This window comes from Penaeus monodon, chromosome 5 (assembly GCF_015228065.2).
Source record: "Penaeus monodon isolate SGIC_2016 chromosome 5, NSTDA_Pmon_1, whole genome shotgun sequence".
In the NCBI taxonomy this organism is placed as follows: domain Eukaryota; kingdom Metazoa; phylum Arthropoda; class Malacostraca; order Decapoda; family Penaeidae; genus Penaeus; species Penaeus monodon.
Genome location: NC_051390.1, coordinates 53,691,582 through 53,700,972, shown reverse-complemented (window position 1 = coordinate 53,700,972; position 9,391 = coordinate 53,691,582). Strand labels below are relative to the sequence as shown.

Sequence of the window (9,391 nt, the reverse complement as noted above, 5' to 3'; positions counted from 1 at the left end):
TTTTTTTGGGGGGGGGGGGGGAGGGAGGAATTTGAGTCGCCTTTTCTTTAGTTATTTTTACTGGTAAACGAAGGGTGAAGATGTACGTCCCCCGCCCCCCCCCCCCCCTGGAGGAATGGTGGCGATTTTCCACCTGCACCTGTCTCTACTTTTTCCCCTCTTTTCGGTTATTTTGCCTTTCCTTCTCCATGGCTTGTTATTATTTTGAAAATCTTCTTGTCTCCTCTTTTTCCCCCTCAACTTCGGTCTCGGTTACTTTTTTTATCATTATCGTCATTCCCTTTCTCTTCTTAGGTTCGTCTCCTCCTCCTGTTCCCTCTCCTTCCTTCTTTCCTCCCTCCCTCCTTCCTCCTCCCCCCTCCCTCCCCCACTCCCTCCTTCTCCTCCTTCTCCTCCTCCTCCTCCTTCTCCTCCTCTTTCTCTTCTTCCTTCTCCTCCTCTTTCTCCTTCTCCTCCTCTTCCTCCTCTTTCTCCTTTTACTCCTCCCTCCCCCCCTCCCCCCCTCATCTCCTACCTAAAATATTCTCACGCGGAATATCATGAGAACAGCCCCAGTGTCGCCAAAATTTCATGAAATAATTAATTCTGAAAATAGACATCGAATTGAAACCATTTGGTATCGATTACTTGGCAAAGGATCGTCTTGTGTTACGCTTTGCAACAATGCATTCCATCTTCTGCAACAAGGGTCGTTCATCGGGGTTCTGTTAGACGGGCGTAGAGGTGACGCATCTCGCCGATATTGGGATAACCTTTGGGCGGAGGTTCACGGCCGGTTGTGACACGGGATCCGGATATTGGTGAGTGTTTTGCGTTTCGGGTTTGAGGGAATCGAAGCGCATTGTCTTGTCTCGTTGTTTTTGATGTTATAATTGAGTAGTAAGTTTGAGTTTGAGTGAATCGCTAGGCTTGGTCCCTTTTGCCTTGGTTGCTTAGAAAGGTGCGGGTAACAACGAGGGAAAGACGGGTAAAGAATTGGCTTTCTGGTGAGAAAAAGTTCGCTTTTTCTCCCTCCTCTGGCGGTAGGAGGGAAGGGCCGGGATAGCGAAGGATAAAGACTGGGATAGGGAAACGGGGTAGCGAGTCGAATCGGGATGGCGAAGGATAGAGGCTGGGGTAGTCGAATCGGACGGCCGTCCTTTGCCCTCTCTTTGGTGGCTGGTTAGAAGAGCGACGTGGATTTGCGTACGAATCTGTGAAGAACACGTCGACGGAGGGAAGCGCGTGATAATTGGGAAATAGAGGAACGAGCGATTGGATATTGGAAAGGCGTGGGATTATTGCGTGCGTTTCGGGAGTCACAGCGCGTGCTGAAGTCCGCTATTTCACGCGCGCGCTGGGCACAGGGTGGTTATTTACGTGCGCCGGTGAGTATATAGTTGTTGAGTGATACTTCCTCAAACTATCTTTTATTAGTAAGCGATATACATGTTTTTTCGCGAAAAATCAAAACTGATGCTTGATTACTGCTGAATTTCAGGATCATTACGAATGAGACTTTTTAGAAATGTCGATAAGTACTTCATATATCATTTCCGATTCCTTTTTGAGTAGCCAAGCAACTTGTTAAAAAGTTCCTCTCAAATATTATTACGTAGAGTGTTTAAAGAAATGCATTACGTATTCAGATAAGAGTGGTCGCGGTAATGTTTATCTGAGATTAAATAATTATATTTTTGGTATTGATGGAGCTAAATGTTTTTATTTTCATATTTTGGTGTGATTGTTGAAATAGAATAAGACCCTGTTTGAACAAAAGCATCTTATATTAGCCATGTGTCAGAGGCTGTTCAAGAACTGCACATTAAGAGTACTTGGTGTGGAGTGCAGTAGGTAATTTGGGGTGGAGTATTTGGTATAGAGTGGAGTGCTTGGTGTGGAGTGGAGTAGGTAATTTGGGGTGGAGTATTTGGTATAGAGTGGAGTGCTTGGTGTGGAGTGGAGTAGGTAATTTGGGGTGGAGTATTTGGTATAGAGTGGAGTGCTTGGTGTGGAGTGGAGTAGGTACAGTGGAATGGAGTACGCAGTGAAAGGAAAAGTGGAGTGGATTACGCAGTGTGGAGGGGAGTGGAGTACGTAATGTGGAGAGGAGTGGAGTGGCTAGCTCAGTGTGGAGTGGCGGGCGTCCCTTAGGCTGCAGGGCCCGGCGTGCACGGCGAGAGTGGAAGGGCTGAGGCCGGGCGTGCGGAGGAGTGAGTGCGGGCGCGGGGACGGCGTGCGGGCGAGTGCGGCCGTGTTGCGGGGAAGCTCAGGGGGCCGAACACACACACACACACACACACACTCGCACACACACGGCCGCGCTAGTGGTGGTGCTGGTGGTAGAGGCAGTCGTGGTAGCCGTGTGGCACTGGCTGGCGGCACTGGGAGCGGCCAGACAGTCGTGGCACCCAGTGTTGACCCGTCGCGAGCACCGCCCCGCTCCTCGCTGTCACCCGTTCGTGGTTCTCGCCCGCAGCGCCTTCGTCGGGAGGCTCTCTGGCTGACGAGGCCCCGTCCTCGGATAAGACGTGCGCGATGTGAAGAATTGTTATTGGTTTTCCTTCTCTCTGTTTATTATTATTATTATTATTATCATTATTCTCTCTCTTAACCTTTTTTATGTCGTTTCTTTTCCTTTCTTTTCTTGTCTTTTTTCGTTTTTTTTTTTTGCAACTTTTTTGTTTGTTTTTTTGTTTGTTTTTGTGTATTTTTTCCCCTTTTTTTCCGGAAACCTTTTTGTTTCACGATTTTTTTTTTCCATAATCCCTCGTTTTATTTGTTTGTGTCCGCGTAAAGGACTGCTTCGAAAAAAAAGGAAAATAAGAAAAAAGAGAGTGCATGAAAACAAAACAAAACACAGAAAACCGAACGGAGGCCCAATGAACATCTCAGGAAGTTGGCAGCATCCAGGGCATTTCGCAGTGAATTTATAAGTGAAACATCCCTCGCGTATCTCGTGACAGACCGACCGCCGGCACCAAGGAGTCTGTGGCGTGTTGTGGCGAAGGCGAGGGCAACGAAGTGCAGTTTCCAGATGTCTCCCCCTCCCCCTGTGACATCCCCCTCCCTTCCTACCTTCTCTCCCCTTCTCCCTCTCTCCCTTCTCCCTCTCTCCCTCTCCCTTCCTACCTTCTCTCCCCTTCTCCCATTCTTGACTTCCCCCTTCCCCTCGCCTTCCCCTCACCCCTAGTGGCCTCCCTCTCCCCCTCTCTCTCCTCCCCCCACTTTATCCTTCCCTCTCCCTCCCCCTGATTGAACCCCCTCTCGTCACCACCCCTCCCCCTCCCCCTTTCCTGCTAAATGACATCGCTTCCTTGTTCTTCTTCGGCCTTTGTGTGTGTTCACGCTGTTCTACGCTTTGTCACTCCTGCCTGTTCTTCGTCTTTGTTTTATTTGTGTGTGTGTGTGTTTCCTTGTTCGTCTGTGTTTTATCAGATCTGTTCTTCTAATTGTGGCTGGCTCTTCACTCCTCGTCTTGTTCGGGTCACTTTGTTTATGCCAGTAAGTCTGTTCTGTGTGTGTGTGTGTGTCTGTATGTCTGGCTGGCTGGTTGTCTATTTATGCTGTGTGTGTGTGTGTGTGTGTGTGTGTGTGTGTGTGTGTGTGTGTGTGTGTGTGTGTGTGTGTGTGTGTGTGTCTGGCTGTCTGTCTGTTTGATTGTCATGTCTGCACCTCATTCCTCATCCTAAGTTCACGGAGTTCACACTTCGTTCTTCCCTTTTTCTCTCTCGTTTTCCTCTTCTCCTTCTGTTTTTTTCCTTTTGCTGTCTGCCTCCTCCTCCTCCATCCTCCGCCTCTGCTTGCTGTTCCTCCTTTTTTCTTCTTCCTCCTTCTTCCTCTTTTCTCCTTCCTCTCTCCCTCCTCCTCCTCCTCCCCTTTCTCCTCCTGCTCCTCCTCCTCCTTCTGCTCCTCCTCCCTCCTCATCCTCTCCTCCTCCTCCTCCTCTCCTCCTCCTCCTCCTCCTCCTCCTCCTCCTCCTCCTCCTCCTCCCCTGCTCCTCCTGCTCCTCCTCCCCTTTCTCCCTCGTCTGTCACCTCCCTTTTCTCCTCTCCTCGCTCCTCCACTTTCTCCTCCTCTTCTCCCCTCCCTCCTGTTCTCCATTCTCTCCTTCGTGTTATAACTGTCTCACTCGTCTGTCACCCTTGTTTTTCTGTCACTCGCTCACTTTCCTTTCTTTTTATGCACTCACTTTGTATACTATTTTTCTTCCATCTTTTTAAATGTCTCCTCCTGCACGTCATTTTTTGTTTTGTTTTTTCTTGTTTTTTCCCTCTCTCTCTATCTCTCTCTTCTTTCTTTACCTGTGTCCATTTTTTTTCCTTTCTATTTTTGTCACGTATTTTTTTCTGATTTTTTCGTTGTTTTTATTTCACTGTTTATTTTTTCTCTCTCTCTCTCTCTTCTTTCTCTTTCTGTCCCCTATTTTAGCCAGATGTCTCCCCGGTTCGCCCCCCCCCCCCTTTTTTATGTTCACGCACCTGCCGTCTCCCCCCCCCACCCCCACCCCCCCACTTTTCTCTTTCTCGAAATATGTCTCGTTTTCTTCCCTCGTTTCCTGGTAACACCTTTGTAATGCAGGCTTCCTCCCTTCCTTCTCTCATTCCTTCCTTTTTAAGTTCCTCCTTCCTCCCTTCCTTCTCTCCTTCCTTCCCTCCTTCCTTCCTTCTCTCCTTCCTTCCCTCCTTCCTTCCTTTCTCTCTTCCTTCCCTCCTTCCTCCCTTCTCTCCTTCCTTCCTTCCTTCCTTCCCTCCTTCCTCCCTTCCTTCTTTCCTTCTGTCCTTCCTTCCTTCCTTCTTTCATTCATTCATTCATTCATTCCTCTCCTGTGCCTCGTGTTCGGTAATTTCCTTCCGCTGTTCGTGTTTGTAGGGGCGTTTCACTCCCTCGTACGTGTTGTATGGACATTCCCCCTCTCACGTACGTGTTGTGTGGGCGTTCCTATCTCACGTACGTGTTGTGTGGGCGTTCCCCTCTCACGTACGTGTTGTATGGACGTTCCCATCTCACGTACGTGTTGTGTGGGCGTTCCCCTCTCACGTACGTGTTGTGTGGGCGTTCCCCTCTCACGTACGTGTTGTATGAGCGTTCCCTTCTCACGTACGTGTTGTATGGGCGTTCCCCTCCCCGTCGCTTCCCTGCTCGCCCCCTGTATTTCCGACGCACCCGATTCTTGATTGAGGTCGGTGCGTCGGGCCTCCATCCCCTTGACGCCACGAGGTCCACCTCGACGCCTCTCCTTCCCGGCAGTGACACGCAGACAGACCTTTGGTGTCGGGGGCAGTGCCGTGACCTCCTGCGTGCACGTGGCCGCAGATGAAGTGATGTGTGGATGTTGTGGATACTCTCCCTTGCCTGAGAACGCACTTGAGAGAGAGACATCTTTTCAAACGCATTATTAAAAAATGGGCCGCAGAAAAGGTCAGATCTGATTATGCTGCAGTGTTTGTTTTCCAACTTTTGGTCATTAAAATTGCGAGTCGTGTTGTCGAGCCGCGGCGGATTGTAAGTATGGTTCACTTGTTGCTTGGCGTGTTAGATTCTAGATCCTATTGCTCGTGATGTCATGGCGAGGCTTATTCACGCTGCCGTGACATCATATGTCAAGGTGACAGCTGTCTGGTGACCCGGAGATAATAACAAGTGAGTTGGATGAAGTCTTTTGCGAGGACCAGGAGAGCAAGTGACCAGGGCCTCTCTCTGTTTCTGACGGCGGCCGGGGCGCAGGAGGCATTTCGGGGAGACAAAGGACGGGCTCCCCCTGCCCCGCACGCGCGTGTCCCTGTGCCAACGCAGGCAGCCCTCCCCGAGAAATGCCGCGGCGACCGGCGGTGCTTTAATCGAGGCCGATGCAAACCCGGCGGTGACTCAGAGAACACAGGAGTCCTTGTGTTGCTGCAATAAGCTAATCGTCCTGCTGGTGTTGGTGGCGCTCGTTAAGCGGCGAGCGTAAATAAATAACGCGGAGGAGACGGGGCTGGAGTAGGACTCTCCCTCCCCCAACTGCATGCCCGCCATACATCTCCCGCTCAAGTGCATGATGTGTCGGGTGCCCGCTTATTCGGGGAAGGTGACGTCACGCGGAAACGTTACTCGGGGGCACTTTGTTGTCGCGCGGAGCAGGGCCACGAGAACCCACCCTTTCCCCGCCCCGCCCCGCCCGCACGCGCGCCCGCACCCGCACTGGCCCGCCGATCAGCTGACGGGGCCGCGCCGGGGCTCTAATTAGAAGGACGCGCGACGCTGCGCTCAATCAAGGAGGGGGAGGGGGGGGGGTCGCTCCGAAACATGGCCGTCGCGTCGGGCGAGAGGCCGGCCATGCGGGGCGCGTTATGTGACGCCAGGGCGGGGATATGAGGGCGTTATGTGAGCCGTGGCCGAAGGTCTCGCACAGGCTCTTGGTAAAGAAGAGATATATATATATATATATATATATATATATATATATATATATATATATATATATATATATATATATATATATATATATATAATATATAATATATAATGATATAATATACACACACATATAAATAGACAGATAGATAGATAGATATAGATAGATAGATATAGATAGATAGATAATATATATATAAATACATATAAGAATATATATATTATATATAATAATATATATATATATTATATATATATATATATATATATATGTATATATATATATATATATATATATATATATATATATATATATATTATATATATAGAGAGAGAGAGAGAGAGAGAGAGAGAGAGAGAGAGAGATTTAAATATAAATATATAAATATATGTAAAAAAAAAAATATATATATATATATAAATATATATATATATATTATTTATATTTATATATTATATATATATAGATAGATAGATTGGTAGATAGATAGATAGATAGATATAGATATGTGTATGTCTCCGCTTAATACAGAGGAATGCGTATATGTTCCTTTTATATAAAATATATTACATATTACATGTATATGTATATAGTGTATGAATGTACATATATGCTGTAAATGTTATATGTACATGTAAGTGTGTATCTATGTATGTGTATAGGTATGCATATATGACATATATATGTGCGCGTGTGTATGTATGTAGGCTATGTATGTGTTTGCACAGACCAGGATATAGCAGGGGCGGAAAGCAGACAGACATGAGAAAGGACACTTGTTATTGTGCGTGGGAGTCGCATGATGAGTTGATGGGTCGGAGGGGGCGTGGTGGGTGGGTGGACGGAGGGAGGGAAGGAGAAGGGGAGGGAGGGAGGGAGGGAGAGAGGGGGAGAGGGTGGGAGGGAGGGAGAGACAAGGGGATGGAGGGAGGGAGGGAGGGGGAGAGGGTGGGAGGGAGGGAGAGAGAAGGGGAGGGAGGGAGGGAGGGTGGGAGAGGTCAAAGAGATCAAAGGGAGAGAACATGAGAAGAAAGAGAGAGAAAGAGAAGGCACGCAATGCAAGGCGAGAGTACTGTCAAGGGGAGATGAAAATAGGGGAGGGAGGGAAGGAGAAGGGGGAGGGGGTAGAGTGATGAGTAGAAGGACGGGGTAGGGGTAGGGGAGGGGGGAAGGGAGGGGAGGGGCCGCCGTGACATACAGTGCAGACGGAACCGCGAGTGCGTAATTAAAGTCGGGAGTACTTGCAGTGGAGAAGAAAATAAGGGAGGAAGGGGAAGGGAAGGAGAAGAGGTGCGGCGAAGGGAGGGGGTGAAGGGGAGGGAATAAAGGCAGGGTGAAGGGGAGGAGCGAAAGGGAATGAGGAGAAGGGAGGAAACGCGGGGGAGGGAATAAAGGCAGGGCGAAGGGAAGGGTCGAAGGGGAAGGGGAAGGGGAAGAGGGAGAGGGAAGTGAGGAAACCAAGGGGAGAAGCGAAGGGTAAGGGAAGGGGAGGGAAAGGGGGAGAGGTACAACGAAGGGAGGAAGGGAAGGGGACGGAGAAGAAACACGACGGAGAGCGGAAATGGTGGAGAGAGAACAAAAGCAGGGCGAAGGGAGGAAGGGGGAGGTGGAGGGGGGGGGCGTGGCTTACAGGTGGACTCGCTTGCCGCCCGTGTCGTAGGTGCCCCGTGACTGATGGCGACGCGGCCGTGGCGGATCAAAGGCGCAGACGGACGGGGAACGGGGAGGGAGGGGGGAGGGGGGCGCCGGGGATCTTGGCAGGCGGGGGGGAGGAAGGGAAGGAGGAGGAATGATAGTGATAATAATAATAATAATAATAATAATGATAATAATAATAATAATAATGGAAATAATAAAAAGAAGAAGGAGGAGGAGGAAGAGGAATAATAATAATAGATGATAATAATAACAACAACAATAATAATTATAATAATGAAGATAATAATAAAAAACATAAATGGGGGACGGTAAAGAACGAGGCATAAGAAAAAATAAAGAAAATTATAATAAGAAGGAGCAGATGGAGGAGGAATAATAATAATGATAATAATAATAGGTGAAAATAATGATAATAACAACAACAATAATGATAATAACGTAAATGGGGGACAGAGAAGAACGTAGAGCGGAGAAAAGAAGAACGTAGAGCGGAGAAATGACGTTCGATGTGCGTGGGAGTTTTCTGAGACAGATAGGCCTATATGGCGAAAGAACACGAAGATTAGTATGACAGATTTCGGAATTAATGGTGTTTGGGAGATGAAGAATTTTAGGAATTATCGTGATGTAAGCTGATGTAGGAATGTGGATGATGCTTAATGCGGATGATTTTTAATGTGGGTGATTGTTCAAGACTGGTTTAGAAGCAGAATGAAACGGATAGCTTGTGAATAAACCTTCGTATTGAATGGAATTTGACTAAATTATGAATTGTAAATTGTTGCGATGTGCTGGAGATGACGACTGAAAAGGATGAATCGGTATATTCGGTGGTGATGTTCGGCTGGGGAGATGTTTCGACCGTGAGAAAATAGACCGATAGATCCCCGCTTGCGAGAAGGAAAATTGGGAACCCTGTTGAACAGCGGCAGAGGGGGAGGGGGAGGGCGAGGAGAGGGAGAGGGAGAGGAGTGGGAAAGGGAGGGAGGGAGGAGAGGGAGAGGGAAGGAGGGGGGGAGGGGGAGGGGGACCACCACCTCCATCACGTGACCCGTGGCAGCTACAGGAGACATGGATACGGTTCGAATTGCAGAGGTTCGATTACATTCCCGCCCCACTCCTCCTCCCCCCCCATCCCCTTTCAGCCCAATCCTTTGGACCCCCCCCTCCGATCTTTAGGACTCCCCCTCCTTCCCCTATCTCTAGGACTCCCCTTCCTACCCCTATCTCTAGGACTCCCCCTCCTACCCCTATCTCAAGGACTCCCCGAAGTCCAGCACCGCAAATATTTGCTCGCCCCCTCCCCCCCCCTCCGGAATTGTTTCTCCCCCCCCCCCACGGGGTATAGACTGGGCA

The 9,391-nt window shown here is 48.9% G+C and overlaps 1 protein-coding gene across 2 annotated transcripts in view; it reads left to right on the top strand.

The window, feature by feature from the left end:
* The first annotated feature begins 1,564 nt into the window (after positions 1-1,564).
* The window catches only part of LOC119573347 (extensin-like), a 27,589-nt gene continuing 19,762 nt past the window's right edge, over positions 1,565-9,391 (top strand). For both annotated transcript variants that reach the window (XM_037920562.1, XM_037920561.1), the window contains exon 1: positions 1,565-2,510. The gene's annotated coding sequence lies outside the window, so the exon portion shown is untranslated. The remainder of the gene's footprint in view (positions 2,511-9,391) is intronic.